Source organism: Megascapheus bottae, chromosome 13, assembly GCF_031878675.1.
Source record: "Megascapheus bottae isolate mThoBot1 chromosome 13, mThoBot2.hap1, whole genome shotgun sequence".
NCBI classification, from domain to species: Eukaryota; Metazoa; Chordata; class Mammalia; order Rodentia; family Geomyidae; genus Megascapheus; species Megascapheus bottae.
Window position 1 is genome coordinate 23,122,659 of NC_143521.1, and position 21,509 is coordinate 23,144,167.

Below are 21,509 nucleotides of genomic sequence, written 5' to 3' on the forward strand. Positions count from 1 at the left end.
TCTGTACCTCTGTGAGCTTTCTGTGGTCTTTTGTAATTTGCACACCAGACACACACTCACTATTTTCTGCTATGATACTGTACTGTTCTCCAGCAAAGAAATCAATCTTCCATGTACAACTTCCAGAATATTTATTGTATTTAATGAAGTTAAAAATCACATATTTGGGGAAGGATGGAACAATCCTTTAACATAGCCTTTATTATTAGTAAGAAGGAGCATGTACTGTAACTCTATAAACTCTCCCTCTAGTAACTTCAAAATTAAGTACATATGAAAAAGACAAATAATTATAGATGTCTCCAACTGCTTGAGTGAATGAAGATTACTATAATCTCTCATTACTTCCCTCCAGCCTGTCTCAGAGTATAAATCCAGTGTTTTCCTCAGAGATGGTATGGTGATAAAAAGAACAAAAAGGAGACAGAATTACTGTCATCTCCCTATTCTGCCTCCAGGGGGCCAGAATAGGAAGTTTAAGAGGCCAGACCTCTTAATATTAGTGTATCCAGATGCAATATCATTTCTCCTGTTAGATATCAAATAATGTAAAGTCAGAAATGGCTTTATTTTTCTGACTCTTCTTCAGCTCCATCAAACTTCCATATCAAAGCTATCATTACTTTGTGTGCCACATCTGCTCAGTTGTTTCCAGTCCCACAGAATAATACATTCTACTTTCATTTTATTCCAAAAGCATCTTCAATTAAGTGCCTATTAAAATGTTTTGAAGCTAAATATATTCCTTTCCCCAGAAACAAATGAAGAAAATACATTCAGAGTTAACTGGTGACAAAAATATCTGCATAGCCAGAGTGATGCATTGAGTACAATCCATCCTTAGTGCTGTCAAACCAAAAGCCACAATCAAAACATCAACAACAAAAATGGAAACAAGATTCCCAGTATTAAATTCTCAAATGCATGTTCATATCTCTTTTGAATGTAAGAATCTGAAAGAACTGTTTTGTTTCAGAATTATCTTATGACACTATTTCTACACCATTTTTTGATTACCAAACATTTTGGATAATGAATGGACTAGAGTAACAAGTTGGTTGTAAAATTTAAATTTCAATTTGGTTTCAACATAAAGATGACCACATCTGCTTTCCATCAAGTAAACCCCTGACAATCTATATAGGTAGATAAACAGACGTATAAACAGATAGAACTCAGACCTTGGGCAACATTATTCCTGAGTTTTTTTCATTCAAGGTTAGAACCCTTCTACTTGGAACCACAGTATAACTTCTGGTGGTTTTTTTTTTTCACGGTGAATTGGAAGTAGGATTCTCACAGACTTTCCTGCCCAGTTTGACTTTGAAACTCCATCCTCACATCTCAGTCACCTGAGTAACTAGAGTTACAAGTGAAAGCCCCTGAGACCAGCAAAAATTTTTGTATATTTGCCAGCATCTGATATATATATGTTTGTGGGTCATGGGGATTGAACTTGGCCTGGGAACTGTCTCTGAGCTCTTCAGCTCAAGGCTACCACCTTACCCTTGAACCAAGCTCCACTTCTGGTTTTCTGGAGGTTAATTGGAGATACAAGTCTCGGATACTTTTGTGTCCAGGCTGGCTTTGAACCTTGATCCTCAGATCTCAGTCTCCTGAGTAGCTAGGATTACATGTGTGAGCCTCCATACCTGGCTATTTTGTATATTTTTAAACAACATAATTTCCTTTGATATTGTCATACAAGCAGAGAAAAAATTAATGAATGAGAACAAGAAAGTATGGAGAGAGAAAAAAAGACAAAGGAAGTTTTTGATTTATTTTTTCTGAACAAAGTACTCAGGGTTAAGGTCTACATGTGCATCTGAATTAGAGAAGAATGTCCTCTCTTGCAGTACACCAAAGACTTTTCAGTCTTTCACCAGATTCAAGAGCTGAAATAGCTCAGGATGTCTCACACATAGGGTTGGGTTTATAAACCTCTCTCTCAGCAGCTGTCAGAGGAGCTACTGAGTTAGGATGGATTTGAAATGCACTAAATGTTTTTGAGGGAATAACAAAGGGCAAATGGAAAGTGAAAGTAGTATGAAGTATAATCTCAAGAGATAGAAATGGATAGGAGACTCTCAATTTTCAACTTATTTGTGGAACATTCCTTAAGACTCAGTCTAATCCATCCTAATACCAGACTCTTGTAAAGATTATAAAAGAAAATACATACACTGGCAGTCAGATTATAATCATAACCAGAATCAGATTTAGGTAAACTGGGCAAGTGAATAGGCTTATATCAATCACTCAGATACTTGTGATCTTTAATATTGCACTCACTACTTCTGACATCATAACCTGGATTATCCACACCAGTACACATATCTGATAGCCTTTATGTTACAGTAATGCTTATGAAAGAGCCTAGAATGTACATTCCTGGCATCTTCATTTTACAGATGGGAAAACTGGAGCTCAAGAATGATGTGAATGTTTGTCTTTATTTGTGAACACTGCCGGTGATACTATTTAAGCTCTTCAGGTTTCTGAAGTTTCTGCTCTCACCAGCTTCAATGTTGCATTTATCTAAAAAATGTTACTAAAACCAAATGATGCCTGATGATGTACAAGGCAGACAACCTATATAATTCAAGGAAGTGTTCCTAATACATGGTATTTACTCTGTGATTATTGTATCAAAGAATAAATTAAGATTAGTAATTCAACTTTAACAAATATTTGGGAGAATGTACGTGCAAGTTGTAAGAATCATGCACAGTTTGGGTAGTAATTAATATCTTGAGTTTCCACATCAGGAGTCAAATAATTTGAAGAAAGAAAGCAATAAACAAGGAAAGAAGAAGGAGAGGAAAGAAGCGTCCAAAGAAAGAAAGGAAAAGGAGGAAAAATAAAAGGGAGGACAAGAGGCAAGGGAAGGAGGATTGGCCAAATATATGAAAATTCTTATTGATAATCATCTAGAAGCTGCAATAACATCCCACTTAGAATGGCCAAAGAAGAAAAATACCACCAATATTGTTGAGGATATGGAGAAAAGAGAATGTGTCATATAGTGTTGCCAGAAATCTTAATGGGCACAGTCATTATGGAAAACATGATTGAGATGCCTCATAACAAAATAAAACAGCTATGTGAATTTACTATTACATTACTAAGTAGATGTTGAGATGAAATGAAATCATCATATCACCCAAAGAGATACCTGCACATCTATATCTATCTCTATTCCCAATTATCACTTGAATTGTTCCTCACTAGGCCAACAATGTATTAATATATTATGTACATATACAATAGAATATTATTTTTATGGTGTAAAATAATACTAGTTTTGTAGAAATATGAATGTAACTTGAGAATATTTTTTTGCCAGAATCCAAAAGACCATTTTTTCATTTATCTGTAAAAAATAAAATTGTCAATGTGCAAAATTGTAAAGGATCATATCTAGAAGACACAAAGTATAGAATTTGGCAACAAGACTAAAAAGAGGCTTGAGAAAAGGTATTATGATCAACCTAGAATTTGTTCTGTAGCACATTGTAGATTAATTCTACAATGAATTACTGCAAATTTCAAAATAAGTAGAGTCCAAGAAATTGCAATATATAAAAATAATGTTTTAGAGTATGCAAATGCTAATTTGCTATGTGATAATTATATTTTCTTTACATATATTGAATAACACTGTGCCCTGCAAATATGCAAAAATGTTACATCAACTAAAAATTATTTGTTTATGTTATTTATGCATCAATGAGTGCTAAAATTCTTCTAGGTATAACATATAAACATATTAGCATATGTGAACATTTATTAACATAGTTAACATATCAATATAAAATTTAATTGATTAAAATTATCTGATATATAGCTATTGATCTTTATCTTTTTTCCAATGCTACTAAAGTACAAGTAGTATTGAAATTGACATGATGTGGCTTCTCAATCTCATATTAAATCCTAGCCTTTAAATGCAAATTCTAAAACTTACTGTTGGCTGTTCATTAGCAGTAGAAAATATGTCACTCTATCATCTACATTTTGAGAATGATCATTGAACTTAGAAATTGTAAAATGCTCGCTATTCCTTGTGAGCTCTGAAACATGGAGAATGGACAACACAGCTTGTGTCAGAAAGCTGCCTGGCTGTGTTAGTTTTCATCAAAGTTCAGTGGGAAATTGTACAGTTCACATATTCACATATACACACATTCACAGATATTAACCCATAAAACATCACCAAATCAAAAGTAGCAAAATGAAGTGACATTTAGGTTGTGAAGTCTTAATTTAGGCACCAAAATGATTAGAGTGTTTGAATATCATAATAACTGATAAATAGGCTACGTGTCAGACATTTCATTCCTTTTTAATCAAAACTCTTAGTCTGCTAAATTAATCACCCCCTTGGGGTACAGTAGAAGATTTCTAATTTAGTCATAGAACATTAATAATGAAAGGTTCTGGGGCGCATTTCTTTATTTATGTTCTTTTTATTTAATTATCTTGATGGTTTAAAGAGACAGTGCAGGAAAGGGGATTGTTACCTTGGCAGAAGTAATAACAAATAAGTTGACAGTGCTTTGTATCAGACTTTTAACACTAAAAAGACTCTAAGGAATCTGTTGTCTAATTCTCTCCCCAGTGTGAAAACCCTTCACTTTATCAAAGGGCTCTTACTATTTACATAATCAGAGATTGCCCAGGCAATTCCTGACTTTACTATGAGTCAATTGTGCCTCAGATGCTGGAGGAACACAGGAAACGTGCACAAAAGTGAGAGAAAGGTCAGGGGCAGAGCCTGTGGTATATATACAGCCACAGTGTTGCCACTGCTTAAAGAGCTATATGCTAGCAGAAACCAAAGACCACAGAATGAAAGAGCATGACTGAGAAGAAGAGCAGGTACAGCAGACACCAAGGGAAACAGCACAGCATCCTGCACAGACTGTCCCTCTTTCTTTTACCACTTGAGTTACAATGTCCTCAACTACACATGTGAGAAACCTACTGAAAATACAAGACATGCAATCACAAATAAGCAAATACTTAGAAAAATCATTCATAATGAACAGTGCAAAGCATAAACAATGCTATATCCTCCATAGGAAAATCCAATGCTTGTATGTGTGTGTGTGTGCGTGTGTGTGTGTGTGTGTGTGTGTGTGTGTGTGTGTGTGTAGGCATATATATGTGCTTGTCCTGGAGCTTGAACTCAGAGCCAAAGAGCTATAATCTTTTGTATATCACATTTACAATGCCAATAACGTTTTTTTTAAAGATTTGAGTATTTAATGATTTAAAATTTGTGTGGAAGAAGTTTGCTGGCATGTTATATAACATGCAAAGGCTAGTGTATGACTACTGAGCCACAGCTGCACTTTGGGCTTTTTGGTGGTTAATAAGAGTCTCACACCAAAGACATCACCAGATGTCTTTGAACTGCAATGTTAGAACTCAGAGTCCTGAATAAGGAAGATGACAGGAATAAACATGGACCCTTGCTCATAAAAGAACAATTGTTTATTTTCAAATTCGGATTTATCCATATAGGACTTAAAAAAAGAAATAGCATATTGCAATGAGATTTAAAATGTAGAGAAGCATGGATCTAGAAAAACTACACACAATTTATAAACTATATAAATTCTATCTATCTATCTAATCTGTTAATCCATCTCTCAACAGAGAAATGTGTTTCCTAGACACAGAATGTAGAGCTTGTTTCCCCCTCTCTTTCTGCTTTGTAACTAAACAGATGACTTGTATTGAGATCTCTTCTAAGTTGGTTAGTCAGGTTCCTATGTCCATCTAACCTGGACTCACCTCAGGAGAAACACATTTTCAAGAAAACCGATTACCATTTGTTTCAGAGAAAAAAAATCAAGTTTCCACCTAGAATTAACCAACATAATAGGGGTATAAAGGCACAGATATCTGAGAATCCAGAATATATAATTGATCTGCTAGAACCATGTCAGTTGGGTAGAAGGGAGAAAGTTTTATGATGTGGATTAATTTCAAATTTTTACTCATTGAAATATCTGTATCTATTTTTTTCTTTACATATAACTTCAGTTTTATCCAAGTAATTTAATGCTTTACTTTTTATTGTTGCTATTATTGTTGTTACGCAAGAGGCTGAGATCTAAGAATTTCACTTCAAAGAGAACCAGGGAAGGAAAGAATATGAGACTCTTTTCTCCTATTTACCATCAAAAAACCCAATGTAAAGTTATGGCTCATTACTAGAGCACTAGCCTTGGCATGTTATATCACATGCTAATCTAGTTCTAATCAAATTTTAAATCATTAAAGTTATTTAATGAATAAATTCAATACATAAATTTAAATCATTATGTGCCTATAAACCTGTATAATGTGTAATGTCCTACTGTGTTCCTTTCCTTTTATCTACTGATTTATGAATCTGTTGTAGTCACTACAAATGTTGGAAACCATGAATCTATGTTTCCTTTGGGTCTGGCTTAGTATTAACTTTGCTTAATATTACTTTCTCAATTTTGTCCATTTGTTTTTCAGTGGTGCAATATTATTTTTCATGATGTCTGCATAGAATTCCATTGGGTAGATATACCATATTTTCTTTTTTCATATATTTTTATTGTAATTATTAGAAGGGTTACATGATATGTGCAAGATAGATGGTGCATTAATTCCCATACATTGATACCCTTTTACATGTCTTGATCCCCATTTCCCTCCCCCCACCCCCACCCCTCATCTTGTTTTCCCCTGTTCCCTATCCAATTTCAAATAACCAAATACAAATATATCTGATATATCAGGTAACAAAGTGAGATACTGTACCAATATGAGATAACCAAGGGACAGCAAAAGAGAAGAGAGATAACATAGTACATTAAGGACAACAGTCACTCATTATATGGCTTATGTTTCTATATCCTAGAGATCCTTTCATTTAGCATCAAACTATATAACCTTATGTATCAAGGTTTTTGCTCTATTGCAAATCTCTGCTAGGAGAGCCCAAGGTTTCTACTGATTATAACAAATGAGGGAAACTATTGAGCCTAAGTTCCTTTGAGTCTGGCTTACTTAAGTCTTTCCATTTCCTAACAAATGGGGCAATGTCATTCTTTCTGACAGCAACAGAGAATTCCATTGTGTACAAATACCACATCTTGTTGATCCACTCATCAACAGAGGGACATCTAGGTTGGTTCCATATCTTTGCTATGGTGAATAATGCTGCAATGAACATTGTTGTGCTAGTGGGTTTAGTATGCCCTAGATTCTGGATGGTTAGGTAAATGCCAAGTAGTGGAATTGCTGGGTCATAGGGGAGCTCTATGTTTAGTCTTTTAAAGAACTGTCATACTGCTTTCATAGTGGTTGAATGAGTTTGCACTCCCACCAGCAGTGTAGTAGTGATCCGTCCTGGCCACATACCCTCCAGCATCTGCTATTATTCGTTTTCCTGATCCTGGCCTTTCTAACTGGAGTGAGGTGGAATCTTAGAGTTGTTTTGATTTGCATTTCTTTTATGACCCGAGATGTGGAGCATTTCTTCATGTGTCTATAGGCCATTTTTGTTTCTTCTTCAGAGAAGACTCTCTTTAAATCTTTGGCCCATTTTTTAATGGGATGGTTGTTATTTTGGAGATTAGTTTTGGAGTGATTCAATTTTTTGAGCTGTTGATATATTTTAGATATGAGGCCCTTGTCTGTTGTATGGTTGGTGAAGATCTTCTCCCACTCTGTAGGCTTCCTAATTAATTTACTAGCTATGTCCTTTGCCATACAAAAGCTCTGCAGTTTAATGTAGTCCCACTTATCCAGCCTTTCTCTGATTTGTTGTGATTCTTGGTCCTTATTAAGAAAGTTTCGACCTGTGCTAAGAAGGCCTAGTGTATCTCCTATTTCTTCTTTTTTTTATTGTAATTAGTAAAAGAGTTACATGATATTTGCCAGATAGAAGGCGCATTAATTCACATACATTGATACCCTTTCACATGTCTTGGTACCCGTTTCCCCCCCCCAAACCCCCCACCTGTCTTGGTTTTTCCCCCTTCCCTATCAAATTTGAAATATCCACATACAAATAAATTCAATATATCAGATAACAAAGTGAGATACTGTAACAATATGAGATACCCAAGGGACAGCAAAGGAGATGAGAGACAACATAGTACATTAAGGACAACAATCATTCATTATATGGCTTTTGTTTCAGTATCCTGGAGGTCCTTTCAATTAGCTTCACATTATATGCCCTTATGTATCAAGATTTTTCTCTATTGCAAATCTCTGCTAGTAGAGCCCAAGGTTTCTACTGATTATGACGAATTAGGGAAACCATTGAGCCTAAGTTCCTTTGAGTCTGGCTTACTTCACTTAATATGATTTTTTCTAAGTCTTTCCATTTCCTAACAAATGGGGCGATGTCATTCTTTCTGACAGCAGCATAGAATTCCACTGTGTACAAATACCACAACTTGTTGATCCACTCATCAACTGAGGGACATCTAGGTTGGTTCCATATCTTTGCTATGGTGAATCTCGCTGCAATGAACATTGTTGTGCTAGTGGGTTTAGTATGTCCTTGTTTCTGGATGGTTGGGTAAATGCCAAGTAGTGGAATTGCTGGGTCATAGGGGAGTTCTATGTTTAGCCTTTTGAGGCACTGCCATACTGCTTTCCATAGTGGTTGAACGAGTTTGCACTCCCACCAACAGTGTATTAGTGATCCCTCCTGGCCACATCCCCTCCAGCATCTGTTGTCCTTCGTTTTCCTGATCCTGGCCATTCTAGCTGGAGTGAGGTGGAATCTTAGAGTTGTTTTGATTTGCATTTCTTTTATGACCAGAGATGTTGAGCATTTCTTCATGTGTCTATAGGCCATTTTTGTTTCTTCTTCAGAGAAGACTCTCTTTAAGTCTTTGGCCCATTTTTTAATGGGATGGTTGTTACTTTGGAGGTTAGTTTTGGAGTGATTCAATGTTTTGAGTTGTGATCCTATTTCTTCTTATATAGTTTTCAGAGTGTCAGCTTTTACCTCAACTCAAGTTCTTTGATCCATTTGGAGTTAATTCTAGTACAGGGTGACAAAGAAGGATCCAACTTTAGTTTTCTGCATGTGCTTAACCAGTTCTGCCAGCACCAATTGTTGAAGAGGCTATCTTTCTTCCATTCTATTTTTTTGGCTCCCTTGTCAAAGATTAGGTGGCCATAGGTATGTGGTTTAATATCTGGATCTTCAGTTCTATTCCATTGGTCTTCAGGCCTGTTCTTGTGCCAGTACCAAGCTGTTTTGGTTACTCTAGCTCTGTAATAGTGTTTAAAGTTTGGTATTGAAATTCCTCCTGCGGTTTTCTTTCTGCTAAGAAGTGTTTTTGCTATACAGGGTCTTTTATTATTCCATATGAAATTTTGGATTGCCTCTTCTATTTCTTTAAAGAATGACATTGGGATATTGATGGGTATTGCATTGAATTTGTAGATAGCCCTGGCAAGATTGTCATTTTCAGAATATTGATTCTTCCAATCCAGGAGCATGGGAGGTTTTCCATTTCCTCAGTTCTGCTTTAATTTCCTTTTTCAGGGTCTTAAAGTTTTCATCAAAAGGTCCTTTACATTCTTAGTTAAGGTAATTCCTAGGTACTTTATTTTATTTGAAGCTATTGCAAAAGGAGTTGCTTTCCTGATTGTTGCCTCATTCCTCTCACTGTTGGCAGTTGTTTTTTGAGGGTTAATTTTATACCCTGCTACCCTTCCAAAGTTTTGAATCAGCTCAAGGAGCTTGGGAGTAGAGTCTATAGGATTCTTTAAATACAGGATCATGTCATCTGCAAAGAGGGAAAGTTTTACTTCCTCTTTCCCTATTTGGATCCCCTTTATGCTTTCTTCTTTCCTTTTTGCACTGGCTAGGAATTCTAATACTGTGTTAAAGAGGAGTGGAGAGAGTGAGCATCCTTGTCTCGTTCCTGATTTTAGAGGGAATGGCTTTAGCTTTTCACCATTAAGTATAATATTAGCTGTGGGTTTTTGTCCCTGCTCCTGTTGATGTGTTGAATTATATTAATTGATATGCGTATGTTGTACCAGCTTTGCCTCCCTGTGATGAAACCTGATTGATCATAGTGTATAATTTTTTTGATGAGTTCTTGTAGACTGTTGGCCAGTATTTTGTTGAGAAGTTTTGCATCGATGTTCATCAAAGAAATGAGTCTATAGTTCTCTTTCTTTGATGAATCTGTGTCTGGTTTTGGGATGAGGGTTATACTGTCTTCATAGAATGAGTTTGGATATACCATATTTCCTTGATCCATTCTTCTACCGAGGTGGATTCTATAACTTGGCTAAGGTAAACAATGCTGCAAATGACCCCAAATAGCAAAAACAATCCTTAGCAGGAAGAACAGTATTGGAGGAAAATCAATATAATACTTCAAACACAATGGAACAAAAACCTCCAAAACAATGGAATAGAAATGAATACCCAGGACTATCACTGTTACATTGGTTCACCCTTTGTTGTTTTTGTCTCATCATCTTGTTGTTCTCCTTTCCCTCCTTTTTCAAATAAAAAATAAAGGTATATACATTACACTAAGTGCCAAAGCAGATACAGTAAAAACAGAGGTTAAACCATAAAGGGGCAAACTGTATAAATAAATAACGTCCCATAGTACATTAAAAACAACAACCACAAAGATAAACCTTTTGTTTCCATATCCTGGAGTTCTTTTTGCTTAGCATCACTTGTAATATAATACTTAAAATCAGAATGTATTTTCATACTGGTTACTTTGTCTCATATAGTCATGAAACCGTATGTATGTTAATTAGTTCTACAAGGCCTTGACTTTGAAGAGTAGAACATAATTATTAAGTAGAGTTTTCTTGAATATTTTCCAATTTAGGTTATTATTATGCATTTTGTGCCATAGCAACATGCAATGTTCTGAATTTACCAATATTTAAATAAATAAATGAGAAATACTGGGTAGATTTGTGGCAGCCTTGATGATAGAAAGCTTACTGCCTAGTTTAAGATGATGCCTTGTCAAATATATTCACTTGGAAGTTACCATATTACTTGTGCAATTAATGAGTAATTGCTGGAGAAACACTTTGAACATCCTGTTCATCAGACTTACACTTACTATTTTTATCTTTCATCACTGATTGATTCAATTACAGCTGATGGCTGTCAATGTGATTAAACAACTCTATCCTTACTTTATATTTATTGGTTGCTTAATTAAAAAATCTAATGTAAAGAAATGGATTTTCCTTTCCTCACATTAGTTGAATACACACATTTATGTTTGTTTTATTATGGACTAATATATTCTTTATTTATCCTGTGAATTATAATGCACTATTATTTTTCTAATGTTCAAATTGATTTGGTAAGAGCACCTTCAAGCTGATTCTGTGCCTTTTTGACACATTCCAACAACATACTCTGCCAATACATTTTTGTTTTATTCCCTAGTTCTGGAACCAGTGTTCTACAGATCCCTCCGTTAGGTAGAAAGTAACATTTAAAGGTATACACATTGTTTATAATACCTGTGTTTCTTTGCCCACAGGAGCAAAAAAATACAGAAAACACGTGCACATACACATATGCATTTATTTCTATCTGTATCTTGGTTTCTGTTTGTTTCCATTTCTACATGTAAGTATTTTCTTAATGTGAAACCAAGGTCTTAGTAATATTTTCAGAATGCTTATTTACTACACAATTCTTAGAATATAGTGAATGGAAATGTAGAATCACTAATTCAAACTGCAGTGAAAAGGAAAAAAATGTCTGGTAAACCATGTAACTAAATTTTCATAGTTGCTTAAATTCTTAGTATTGGTTTAATATATATGATTTTAAAAAATCTCTATTTGAAAGATAACTCGATTAGCACTCTTTCCTCTCCTCCTTCTCCCCACCCTCCTCCTCCTTCTGCTCTTTCTCTTCCTTTTTCTCTTCCTCTTCCCTTTCATTCTCCTCCTCCTCCTCCTCCTCCTCCTCCTCTTCTTCCTCCTCCTCCTCCTCCCCCTCCCCCTCCTCCTCCTCCTCCTCCTTCTCCTCCTCCTCCAGCTTCTCTATCAGTGTGGTTGTGTTGCTCATTTTCAGTAGTTTAGATTTCTATTTCTTTCTGTAAATTTAATTTTCCACTTTCTTGACTTGAATTACTTCCTTCTTATTGTGAAATATCAGAGATAACATTCCATCTCTCTTGAATTAATGAGGAGGTCTCTGATTGAGCTTTATCTCTGAAGCCTGCAACCAGCTAGATATTCTTGTCTTCAACTTCTTTTATATATATATTGATTGTAATTAGTAAAAGGGTTACATGATATTTGACAGATAGAAGGTGCATTAATTCACATAAACTGATACCCTTTCACATGTCTTGGAACGCATACCCCCCCACCCACCACCCACTCCGTGTATTGGTTTTCCCCCCTTCCCTATCAAGTTTTAGATAAACAAATACAAATAAATTCAAAATATCAGATAACAAAGTGAGATACTGTAACAATATGAGATACCCAAGGGACAGCAAAGGAGATGAGGGATAACATAGTACATTAAGGACAACAATCATTCATTATATGGTTTTGTTTCAATATCCTGGAGGTCCCTTCAATTAACTTCATACTATATGGCCTCATGTATCAAGATTTTGCTCTATTGCAGATCTCTGCTAGTAGAGCCCAAGGTTTCTACTGGTTATGACCAATGAGGGAAACCATTGAGCCTAAGTTCCTTTGAGTCTGGCTTACTTCACTTAATGTGATCTTTTCTAAGTCTTTCCATTTCCTAACAAATGGGTCGATGTCATTCTTTCTGACAGCAGCATAGAATTCCATTGTGTACAAATACCACATCTTTGTTGATCCAGTCATCAACTGAGGGACATATAGGTTGGTTCCATATCTTTGCTATGGTGAATAATGCTGCAATGAACATTGTTGTGCTAGTGGGTTTAGTATGCCCTAGATTCTGGATGGTTAGGTAAATGCCAAGTAGTGGAATTGCTGGGTCATAGGGGAGCTCTATGTTTAGCCTTTTGAGGCACTGCCATACTGCTTTCCATAGTGGTTGAATGAGTTTGCACTCCCACCAGCAGTGTAGTAGTGATCCGTCCTGGCCACATACCCTCCAGCATCTGCTATTATTCGTTTTCCTGATCCTGGCCCTTCTAACTGGAGTGAGGTGGAATCTTAGAGTTGTTTTGATTTGCATTTCTTTTATGACCCGAGATGTGGAGCATTTCTTCATGTGTCTATAGGCCATTTTTGTTTCTTCTTCAGAGAAGACTCTCTTTAAATCTTTGGCCCATTTTTTAATGGGATGGTTGTTATTTTGGAGATTAGTTTTGGAGTGATTCAATTTTTTGAGTTGTTGATATATTTTAGATATGAGGCCTTTGTCTGTTGTTTGGTTGGTGAATATCTTCTCCCACTCTGTAGGCTTCCTAATTAATTTACTAGCTATGTCCTTTGCCATACAAAAGCTCTGCAGTTTAATGCTGTCCCACTTATCCAGCCTTTCTCTGATTTGTTGTGATTCTTGGTCCTTATTAAGGAAGTTTCGACCTGTGCCAAGGAGACCTAGTGTATCTCCTATTCCTTCTTGTAAAGTTTTCATTGTGTCAGCTTTTACCTCGAGGTCTTTGATCCATTTGGAGTTAATTCTAGTGCAAGGTGACAAAGAAGGATCCAACTTTAGTTTTCTGCAGGTGCTTAGCCAGTTCTGCCAGCACCACTTGTTGTAGAGGCTATCTTTCTTCCATTCTATTTTTTTGGCTCCCTTGTCAAAGATTAGGTGGCCATAGGTCTGTGGCTTAATATCTGGGTCCTCAGTTCTATTTCATTGGTTCTTGTGCCAGTACCAAGCTGTTTTGAAAATTATAGCCCTGTAATAGAGTCTAAAGTTTGGAATTGAAATTCCTCCTGTGCTGTTCTTTCTGCTAAGAAGTGTTTTTGCTATACAGGGTCTTTTATTATTCCATATGAAATTTTGAATTGCCTCTTCTATTTCTTTAAAGAATGCCATTGGGATATTGATGGGATTGCGTTGAATTTGTAGATAGCCCTTGGCAAGATTGTCATTTTCACAATGTTGATTCTTCCAATCCAGGAGCATGGGAGGTTTTCCATTTCCTTAGTTCTGCTTTAATTTCCTTTTTTAAGGTTTTAAAGTTTTCATGAAAAAGGTCCTTTACATTTTTAGTTAAGCTAATTCCTAGGTACTTTATTTTCTTTGAGGCTATTGTGAAAGGAGTTGCTTTCCTAATTATTGCCTCGTTCCTCTCACTGTTGGCGTGAAGGAAGGCAGTTGATTTTTGAGGATTAATTTTAAAGCCTGATTCTCCTCCAAAGTTTTGAATCAGCTCAAGGAGCTTGGGAGTAGAGTCTATAGGATTCTTTAAATACAGAATCATGTCATCTGCAAAGAGGGATAGTTTTACTTCCTCTTTCCCTACTTGGATCCCCTTTATGCTTGCTTCTTGCCTTATGGCACTGGCTAGGAATTCTAATACTATGTTAAAGAGGAGTGGAGAGAGTGGGCATCCTTTTCTTATTCCTGATTTTAGCAGGAATGGCTTCAGCTGTTCGCCGTTAAGCATACTACTAGCTGTGGGTGGTTTGTCTTGCACAGCCTTTATTATATTGCGGAATGTTCCATGGATTCCTAGTTTCTCCAGAGCTTTTAACATAAAGGGGTGTTGGATCTTGTCAAATGCCTTTTCTGCATCTATTGAGACAATCATGTGATTTTTGTCCTTGCTCCTGTTGATGTGTTGAATTATATTAATTGATTTGCATATGTTGAACCAGCTTTGCCTCCCTGTGATGAATCCTGTTGATCATAGTGTATAATTTTTTTGATGAATTGTTGTAGATGGTTGGCCAGTATTTTCTTAAGAAGTTTTGCATCGATGTTCATCAAAGAAATAGGTCTATAGTTCTCTTTCTTTGATGAATCTCTGTATAGTTTGGGGATGAGAGTTATACTGGCTTCATAAAATGAGTTTGGTAAAGAACCTTCATTTTCAATTTCGTTAAAGAGCTTGAGGAGTATTGGTGTGAGCTCTGCTTTGAAGACTTTATAGAATTCAGCTGTGAATCCATCTGGCCCTGGGCTTTTTTTACGTGGAAGTTCTATAATTGCCATATCTATTTCAGACCTTGAAATAGACCTGTTGAGTTGGGTTAGTTCTTCTTGGTTCAGTGTGGGTATGTTAATATTGGCTAGGAATTCATCCATTTCATCTAGATTCTCAAATTTGTTGGCATAAAGGTTTGAGAAGTATTCCCTCATGATACTCTGGATCTTGGTAATTTCTGTCGTGATATTACCATTTTGTCTCTGATTTTGTTTATTTTGATATGCTCCCTTCTTTTTTTGATAAGATTTGCTAAAAGCTTGTCAATTTTGTTAATTCTTTCAAAGAACCAACTCCTTGTTTTGTTGATTCTTTCTATAGTTTTTTTGGATTCCAAATCATTTAATTCTGCTTTGATTTTAAAAATTTGCTTTCTTCTACTGGGATTAGGGTTGGTTTGTTGCTCTTTTTCTAGGAGCTTAAGGTGAGACATTAACTTGTTGGTTTGCGATTTTTCCAACTTGTTGTTGTAGGCACTCAGCGCTATAAATTTTCCTCTGAGTACTGCATTTTCTGTGTCCCAAAGGAATTGGTATTTTGTGTGCTCCTTATTGTTAAATTTCATAAACTGTTGGATTTCTGTTCTGATCTCTTCAATGACCCATTGGTGTTTCAACAATGTGTTGTTCAGTCTCCATGAGTTACAGGGTTTTCGTTGGTGGAGATGTGTGTTCAGTTCCAATTTGATGCCTTTGTGGTCTGAGAGTGTGCATGGAATAATTTCAGTGTTTCTGAATCTGTCCAGGTTTGTTTTATGGCCTAAGATGTGGTCTATTTTCGAAAATGTTCCATGTGCTGCTGAGAAAAACGTATATTGTGTTGTTGCTGGGTGGAATATTCTGCAGATGTCTGTTAGATCTAGTTGGTCTATATAGTTGTTCAGTTCTAAGGTTTCTCTGTTGAGTTTTTGCCTTGTTGATCTGTCCATAGGTGAGAGTGGTGTGTTAAAGTCACCGACAATCACTGTATTTCGATTTATGTATGGTTTCAGTGTAAGTAAAGTTTGCTTGATGAAGTTCAGAGCTCCGGGATTGGGTGTCTAAATATTTAGGATCGTTATGTCTTCCTGGAGGAAAGATCCCTTTAGTAGTATGTAGTAACCTTCTTTGTCTTTTCTTACTAATTTTAGTTTGAAGTCTATTTTATCTGATATGAGGATGACAACTCCAGCCTGTTTATGGTGGCTGTTAGCTTGATAGAGTTTATTTCAACCTCTCACTTTCAAAAGATGATTATTTTTTTTGGGTAAGATGTGTCTCTTGAAGACAGCAAAACGATGGCTCTTGCTTTTTGATCCAACTAGACAGCCTATGCCATTTAATTAGAGAGTTAAGTCCATTGATATTGAGTGTTATGATTGAGAAATATTTATTAGTTCCTACCATTTTAAAGGTTTTATTAGGGCCTGTGTCTTGACAGTTCTTGTGGTCCTTAGATAGTATGCTGTTTAGGTGCCATTTCTTTCCCTATATTGCATTTGTTTTGGTTTTCTATGTATAGAACATCTTTGAGAATTCTCTGTAGTGTTGGTTTTGTTGCGACATATTGTTGCAGCTTTTCCCGGGAATGGAATGTTTTTATTGTTCCCTCAGTTATGAATGAGAGCTTAGCTGGGTACAGTATTCTTGTTTGGTAGTTATTTGACTTAAGGGCATGACATATATGCTTCCAGTCACTTCTTGCTTGCATGGTCTCTGCAGAGAAATCTGGGGTTATTCTGATTGGTTTTCCATTATAGGTTACTGATCCTTTTTCCCTGGCTGCCTTTAGGATCCTTTTTTGGTTTCTATTGATCCAATTCGGATTACGATGTGGCGGTGGGATGTTCTTTTCTGGTCAGGTCTATTTGGGGTTCTAAAAGCTTCTTGTATCTGGATGGGTCTGCCCTTCTGGATATTTGGGAAATTCTCTGAGATGATTCCCTGAAGTATATTTCCAATACCATTGACCTCTTTCTCCAGGCGTCCTCAATACCAATTAGCCTTAAATTAGGCTTCCTAATTGTATCTTGGACCTCCTGAAGCACTCTCATTTTTCCTAGATTTGGATTGACTCATTTTCTGTTCTTTCTCTATAATAACTAAATTATCTTCAGCCCTGGATATTCTCTCCCCTGCATTGTCTAACCTGCTATCAAAGCTATCTACTTTATTTTTCATCTCCTTTGCTTCTAATTGCTCATTTTTTTATGCCTTGCATCTCTTGTTTTAGATCATGCATGGATTTCTTTTGCTCCTTGATTTCCATTTGAGTGGTTAGCTCAGTAGCTTTATTTTCTTTGAACATTTGCTGGAGTTCGGTCACCTTTTTATTTGTGGATTCTGTGAATTCATCCATCTTTCTTTGAAAAACCTTTATTATGGCCTCCTTTATGGCTTCTTCTTTTTCACTTATCACCTTGTTTATGGTTTCCTCTTGTTCAGCTATGGCTTCCTCCCTTATCTCTTTCTTTATATTTTCACATTTTCCATCAATGATGTTTATCAATTGCATTTGTATACCACTTGGAAGACTCTCCTCTAGGTTTTCCAGTGACTGTTCCATTGTCTGTTTACATTGGGTGGGGGATGTTGTTTCTTGATTTGACGTTTCTCTTGAGTTTCTTGTTCTGCCCATTTGAAAATGGGAGCAAGATTAATACTAAACACGATTATAGTTTTTCAGATATAACCAACCTAGACCTCTGTAGCTGGCAGACACTAGATGTTCACAAGTTTTGATTGGTGTTATCACTCTTTCTTTTTGTGCAGTTACAGACCAGTCTAATACATCCACTGTTAAGCGATTTATACCCAAAACAATAAGCCTCTCAATCCAATCTCTATTGTCTGTAAGTCCCTCTGAGCCTAGAGAATAATTAAACACCTAGATATATAGTATTGCTCAACAGCCATCAAGTATAGATCTGTGCAGTATAAGGGTTGAAAGACGAACAGAGGTCCATAGATAGAAAAAGGGAATGAGAGAGGTCAGGGGAGGTACAAGAGGATTAACGTAGGAGTGTAAGAATATTGTAGTAATGAAGAAAAGGTATAGCGTAAGGATAACTGACCTAAGTTGGTAAGTAGGTAGTGTATTTGAGTACAAAGTTTGGAAAGTATTAGAAAAAAAACTTATGTGTTGCTGCTTGACTAGCTCTTAGCCCAGCCAGTGGCCTCACAGTGGACCATGGGATGGATCTGCGAGCTTCCGTCTGAGCGCGGTTGGCAGACGTTTTCCTGTGCTGCTTCCAGGGGTGGCCCCCAGCCAATTGTCTGGGGATTGAGAGTTTCCAGGGACCCTCAGCAGGACCAGGAGGAAACCCCTCTGTTCCCAGGGGTGGGGCCCAGCTGAGGACGTGGGCTCCAAGGGCGGAGCCTCGCCTTTTTGATTCTCAGAAGGCGAGCTTGTTTGCTGGTCAGCCCTTCAGAACCCTGCTGTGTTTCCACTGCTTTGTCAGAGAGTCGGTGACTGTGGGGGGCCTCTTGGTGCTGTCTTGCTCAGGATTCCCAGCTGGAGGATGCCCCTCTCAAGAATTGAGGGGGGGCAGATGCTGGCTCCTATTTTCCCGCACACCCTACCCGCTGTTGTAAGGCAGGGTCCCAGCGCCCTCCACTCTCCAGATCCAGTGGCCTGGGAGAGGAGCCTGGTGGGCAGGTGGGAGCAGTGACAGCTCTGCCTCCCCTGGTGGCGTGTCAAATCTTAGGGTCCGCCTCCCTTGGTGGGGTGTTGGGTCTTAGGTAGCCCGCCTGTCAATCTCCAGTCAATGGCCTGAGGGGGGGGCTGTTGAGGGAAGGGACAGGATTCTAAATTCCTTGCCCCCCTGCTCCCGCCAGTCTTTCTCGGGTGGGGTGTTGGGGTCTGACTTACGTTCTATTGCATGGCACCCTTCTGCTTTCCCTATGGGTTAGGGGACCCGCTGTATTACTCAAGCCTCTGTGTTCCCTCTGTGGGTGATCCACGGTGGTGGGGAGTCTTTCACTCCCCTCGGGTCTCAGTGGCCTCCTGTGTTCCGCGTCTGGGTTCCGCTGCTTGCTGTTCTGGTTCTGTGTCTGGGTTCTGCTGCTTCTGCCGCCCTCGCTGGTGCTGGCTTCTGCAGCAGCCGGGCTGCCCGGCTGGACGCCCTCCGCCTGCCTGGCGCTGCTTTCCGCGGCCTTTGAGGCTTGGAGCCGGCGGAGAAAGGTGGGGAGGGGTCTTCGCGTTCCGAATTCTTTGAGAAAGTTGGATGTGAGGTTTATCTGGATTTCTTTTCCATTTTGAGTCCTTCTCCGTTGCTTCTTGTGTTTGTTGTTGTGGATTTCTTAAGATAATTGGCTCGTGGGACTCCCTAGTTCTCTTTTTGTGAGAGAGAGCTAGGCAGCGTCCCTATTGTCTCCGCGCCATCATTACCACACTTGTCTTCAACTTTCTAATATAAAACCTTTATCATTTAAATTATTGGAAAAGCCTGACAATCTCATTTAAATCTCTAAATCAGCCATTCCACACTCTGTATCCCTTCCTCTTTTTGTACAATTTGCTCTTCCTCTTTGTGCTCATATTGTGAGTTTATCTCTAATATTTATTTGCATCACTCTACTGTTGTCCATTTCTCCTCCATCATCACCTATCTTTGGAAGAAAGGTGATCTTCAAATGACTAATTATAGCATGATTGATCACTGGGACCCTTCAAGACATTTCTCTCTGACAAGTTCTGTGGTTAACCTTCTTAGAATAAAAATCCTTAGTCAAGTCATTCAATTATCCTCTCCGCTTACTCCTCTCACATATGAAAATATGTCACATGTTTTTATTGTGTGATTTTGAGGGTGAATGTCAATAAAGCAGAGATGCTTTCTATTTTCCCTTTCTAGTGACATGCTAGTGATTTCAATAATTACTTAATGAAGGTTAAAAAGAAAATAATTCTTTATATAGGCTCTTTCGAGCATTGAGCAAACTAGAAAAGTGTAATGGAATCAAGGTTCACAAATACATTTTGGCAAAATGTTTTTCCTGGCCATGTATGGTAGGTAGCACCTGTAATTTGTTAGTAAGGTGTCAAACAGTTCAAAGCTAGCCCAAGCAAAAAAGCCTATCTCTGTGTGTGTGTGTGTGTAATATATATGTGTGTGTAATACATATATATGTTTGTGTGTGTGTATATATATATATATATGGGGAAAGAGAGAGAGAGAACGCTTCCTTATCAGACAAGTTATATGTGGTCAGGCCTTCTTGTGACCCACGTGGTGGGTGGACAATAGAAAACACTGTCTGAAATTCACTGAGCAAAAACTCTCATATTGAATACAATCTGTAGCCTGGTGCGGTAGCTCACACCTGCAAGCCTAGCTACTGAGGAGGCTGAGATCTGAGGATCACCTTTCAAAGCCAGTCCAGGCACTAAAGTCTTTGAGACTCTTATCTCTAATTAACCTACAGAAAACCAGAAGTGGTGCTGTGGCTCAAGGGTAGGGTGGTATTCCTGAGCTGAAGAGCTCAGGGGCAGTTCCCAGGCCCAGAGTCAAGTCCCATGACTGACAAATTAATAATAATAATCTAATCCTCTCAAATTATTGGGGATTTTTTTCTTACTAAAGTGAAGAGGGCTGATTTATATAAAGCCAAGATAATTTTTAAGGATCATGAGAAGCACTTGTAAGTCAATGGAACAGGAAAGTGCTGTTTTATACATGGGAGAATGCAAGATTTTGGCATTCATGTGGTTTCCTGAAATTCATGTGCCCTGTATCCTAAGAAAGTCACTGGACTTCATCAAATGGTGAAAGGTAGAGAAAAATAGAACCAGGAAGGCCTGAAAGGGTGGAGCATTAAATTGCCCTTTTGTAAGTGAATCATTGAAGAGATGAATTTGTCCCATGTTTGGAAGGATATAAATATGAAAAAAAAACTCAGAAAGTAGCATTTGGGGAAACATCTGAGACAGTGAGGAAAGTTCTAGCAAGAAGGAGAGCAGGATCATGATAATTCACATCAGGTATCTCATGCAGAATTTTGGAAGAACTTTTTTATGGCTTCCCTTCATTATCAACTGCATTGGTGCCCTCTCAATTTACACGTTAGTTTTAATGTATGCTCTAGTCCTCTTCTTGAGCAATTACTATGGGTAAATTAGATGACTGGCTCCCTGAATGAGAAAACAATCTGCATAACATATTGATACTTTGTCTATTCAGCACAGGACATGGCTTTGAATACAGTATATGTCTGAACATATTTGTTAGATGAATAAATGCAAGCCATCATCCAGAATTATCTTGAATTATAAAAAAATGAAATATGTTCTGTTTTCTTGTGAGAAGCAAATGTCATTGGTTTTAGTACATTGATTTCTTCCGAGATCTTAGTTTGACTCCTGAAATTATTTTTATTTTTGCATATG